Source organism: Galeopterus variegatus, unplaced genomic scaffold (genome assembly GCF_000696425.1).
Source record: "Galeopterus variegatus unplaced genomic scaffold, G_variegatus-3.0.2 Scaffold7486, whole genome shotgun sequence".
Lineage (NCBI taxonomy): Eukaryota > Metazoa > Chordata > Mammalia > Dermoptera > Cynocephalidae > Galeopterus > Galeopterus variegatus.
This window is the reverse complement of record NW_007733597.1, coordinates 80,656-85,185: the sequence shown is the minus strand read 5'-3', so window position 1 is coordinate 85,185 and position 4,530 is coordinate 80,656. Positions and strand designations below refer to the sequence as shown.

At 33.7% G+C, this 4,530-nt stretch overlaps 1 long non-coding RNA gene across 1 annotated transcript in view; it reads right to left on the bottom strand.

Annotated features, from left to right (window-relative positions):
- Nucleotides 1-628: 628 nt before the first annotated feature.
- The window catches only part of LOC103607506, an 8,124-nt gene continuing 4,222 nt past the window's right edge, over nt 629-4,530 (bottom strand). Inside the window, exon 3 of the long non-coding RNA XR_551974.1 lies at nt 629-804. This is a non-coding gene — a long non-coding RNA (uncharacterized LOC103607506). The remainder of the gene's footprint in view (nt 805-4,530) is intronic.

The window sequence follows — 4,530 nt, the reverse complement described above, 5'->3', positions numbered from 1 at the left end:
CCTAACAACTGACTCGAAAAAGTTTAAAATCTTAATAATCATCTCTAGTGACTGGTACTAGCTCCAGCCCACCGCTGCCGAGGGAATCTGTAAACAGCAGAGGCAGGTCCAGGTTCAGTGGGGATTGAACCATATAAAATGTAATGAACTCTGAGAATACAAAATTAGGCCCATTACTTTAGAAAGGTCCTGTGCAAGTAAGTGGCCTGAAATTTTTGCTTCCTTAGCTTCATGGTAAATCTACTTTTAGTAAATAGATATCTTAAAACTCACTAAAGTGGGTACGGAAGCTTCAAACAGGAGAAATGGTAACGAGAGAGGGACTGGATTCAGATCCTGTCGGAGTAAATGCCACTGGGACAAGTCAAGCCAGCTGGAGGCTGGGAGTTCTCAAGGACAGGGAAGAGGTCAGACTGGGGTTGGGAGAGCGGGGATTCAGGTCAACCTGAGGAGCGGTTTGTCAACCTAACAGACAGTCTGTGTGTCGTGAGGCTGAACTGGCAGGCCCTCGTGGCTCAGCGGAACGAGGGGCTTAGGCTGCTCCCACCCAATGCAGAGCCTCTTCTGGATTCAGGTTAGGGTAGATACAAGTGGGGACTGAAAATACAGAGAAGACACCAGGCCTGAGTCAGGAGATTCAGGCACAGATGATTTATTCTTTCATAGCTTTAAACCCTCAGCAGTGACAACGCAGGTAACAAAGACATTATTTTTTTCCTTTTTGGTACAGGCCAGTTCCTGATGAAGTATCTAGTACTATCCTCTCCCCGGGCATTAGCATTCCAAGGTTGTTAGAGACTGTTGCTGTAGGAGAAAACAAAACACAAACAAACAAAACGTCGGTGTTGCTCAATCTTTTTTGTACCTAGTGTATTTCTAACTCAAGTAATTTAAAAAAGAATGAGTGATCAAAGGGAAAAGATTAAGAATATTATAATTAATTTCAGGAAAAACAATTACCTATTACCTTAACTGCAAATACTCTTACTTTCATAATAGAAGTGGCTTCCTACAATACCCTGTTTATTTTTATGTTTGTGACCCATTTAGGTCAATAAACAAAGTGCCTTAGAAATTCTATTCAAAATACATGAAATAATTATATTTTAGAATAAAAACAAATAGTGATAATTTTAACTACAATTACTTTTTATATTTTGTAAAAATACTGATATACACACATGCATGTGCACACACACACACACATACACAGGTGTGTATATCTATATAATGAAAGTTTTTTAACAATGATCACCCCTGGGTGCCAGAATTAATAACAATTATTATTTCATTCTTCTACATACCTATATTTTTAAATGAGTGTTTCTTACTTGTAACTACTATAAAAGGAACCAGAATAATTCACACACTCACATACACACGCAAATTATTAAGTGAATTAAGAGAAGAGAGTGATGGTAAAGCAAGATTCAGGCATTCCAAGTTCTCTGGCCAGAAAAGGAGGTCAACGCCATTAAAAGCTAAAATTATCTTTTAAAATTAAGAAAAATTAAACCAGTTAAATATAAAATAAATTCAATATGTTTGTTATGAACTTAAGTACTAAACTGAAAATGACAAAATATTTTTAGAACCAAAATAAGTAATGTTAAATAAACAGGAATTCATTAACAGCAGGCCAGGTCTAAACTCTCAATTTAAATAACAGAAAAATTAGTGGAGTGAGAGATGGGGCAAAGTTAAAGTATACTAAACATCTCTCAAACTAAAGGGAGTCTCAAAACACCTCTAATTCCATATGATCATATTGTGGATTTTCTACTTCTATTATTATACTCATTATAATAATACATATACAGTTCATTACTAAATGACAGTGGAAAATCACAAAGAAAATTTAATAGGATAGTAGAAGAAAGTAAATTTCAAAATATGCTAGGGTTCACGAAATATACCATTTACATGTCCAATTGACTAAAAATAAATTACTTGTGAAAATTATAACTTGGTACAAATGGATTGGTAATTTGGCAATAGATATTTTAAAATAGATATTTGATCAATCTGTCTTCTGTGGATTTATCCTAGGCTGTAACTGGAAAATTGCTTTGAGATGTATATCTATACAAGGATATGTATTACAGAGTGTTCGTAATAACTGTAAATTGGAAATAGATAAAATATGCATAATAATGGATGTTCTAAATAAAATATTTTCTATTTTAAAATTGAATACTATGTGTCATAAAATGATGATATAGGTTTCTATTTTAAGATATGAAAAGTTGCCCATAATATTCTTGAAGTAAAAAATATGCATAATAATGGATGTTCTAAATAAAATATTTTCTATTTTAAAATTGAATACTATGTATCATAAAATGATGATATAGGTTTCTATTTTAAGATATGAAAAGTTGCCCATAATATTCTTGAAGTAAAAAAAAGTATAAGTATTTTCAATGTTTTGCTTATTTAGAAAAATATTTGAGAAGATGTACACATAAATTGGTAATGGAGATTTTCTTTAGGTATCGTGATTATGACAAGTTTTACTTTAAGTCATATATCTACCAAGGTCTCATATACTTTAATACATATTTCACAATTCATTAAAAGTAAAAAAAAATTCTTTAAAAATAAAAAGCTCTATATTTAAATCAGTGTAATTTAATACTGAGATTTCCATGGGTACCATACAGTCTCCTTTCATATGCATTTCAGAATATTTTTCCCAATTCTCCCTGCCCATGTCTCCAAAAATCCCTTTGACTGAGTTTATGTTAAATATATATAAACATACATTATTGATGTTGTGGAAAACACAATAAGATTTGAAGTTAGGTTGTTTTCCAGTATTTTAGTATCGCAACTAGTTTGCTGTGAGCACTTCTGTGCATATCTATTGATACACATATGTACACATCAACAAGTGGAATCTGCTGGTTTACAAACACGGATACGCTTTGGCTCAGCTTTAATTAGGATTAGATTCTGACAGTTTTCCAAACTGATTTTGCAAATTTACCCTCCCTTCAAGGATATAAGAATGCGCCAGTTGCTCCATATTCTCAGCAATTGACACTGTAAGTTTGTACAGTAATAGCCGTCCTGGTATGTGTTTAGTAGCATCACACTGTGTTTTTAATTTGCATTTTCCATTTGACTCAAGGTTCAACACTTTTTTTTTTATACATGAATTGCTGATACAGATACTGTCTTTTTGGAAGTACATGTAAAACACTTTACCTATTTTTTAAAAAAATATTCAGAATGCCTGTCTTTTACTGCTCCCGCGCCTCGCTCAGCCAGTGAGCGGGAACCGGTCTGCATGTGGGATCCGAACCCTCAGGCGGGAGCGCCACCGCGCTTCCCAAGCGGCGCACTTATCCAGTGCGCCACCAGGCCGGCCCCTACTTACTCTTTTATAAGAGTTCTTTTTACATTCTCTTCATACGTACTTTGTTGAATATCTATCTTTTTGCAAATATATTTTCTCCCATTCTATTGCTGGCTTTTTACTCTCTTAAGGGTGTATTTTAATGACTAAAACTTTCTCATTTTAATAAAGCCACGGGGTTTCTTTTATAGTTAATACATTTTGTGTCTACCGTTGTATTCTAGACATTTTTTGTTTTACCTTTCACATTTATATCTACTACCCATCTGGAAGAGTTTTTTGTTGTATTTGTTGTTTTGCATGTGTTGAAAGTAGCGTTTTGTGTGTGTGTTGTGTGTGTTTCAAGCAGTGGTCAAGATATTTTTTTCATAAAAATTTGATCATATATTGAAACGGCCATACTTTTCCTATCTCACTGAAATGTCTCCTTCATCATAAATCACTTGGCCATGAAAATGTCAGTAAATAGCTGGAAACACAGTACATCTCTAATTTTTTGCATCTTCTTTAATGCCTCTTCATAATACGTTTTGATGTGTTTATGTCTTGCACACACTACAATACCTTTATTTCTAGGTATTTGATATATGTAGGTACTTCAAAAAGTTTATGGAAAGATTCGTGTTATCTTTTAATTCTGTTTTTCATAAACTTTTTGAAGTTCCTTTGAACAAGTATTTTATGCCTTTCCCATTGTACATACATACTTTAATGTGTACAAGTCTTAAATCTTCAGTGTAATGAATTATCAAAATCACCACTCAGATCAATAAATAAATTATTACCAGTACTTCAGAAATATACTTCATTTTACTTCCCAGTCAATTGCTCCTAAAGGTACCCACTGTTCTAACTTCTATCACTAGAGATTAGTTTTGCCTACAGTCAACTTGTATAAAAAATGAATAATACTCTTTTGTTTTTGGCTTCTTTCAATATTATGTCTATAAAATTTATCTTAGCTGTTGCATCTAACAGTTTTTAAATATTCATTGCTGTACAGCATTTCATTCAATAAATATAGCACAATTTACATATCCTTTCTTCTCTTTAAAGTTTTTCAATATTATAAATAAAGCTGCTGGGCCAGCCTGGTGGCGCACTGCTACAGTGCACCGCTTGGGAGCGCGGCAGCGTTCCCGCCGAGGTTTCGGATCCCACCTACAGAC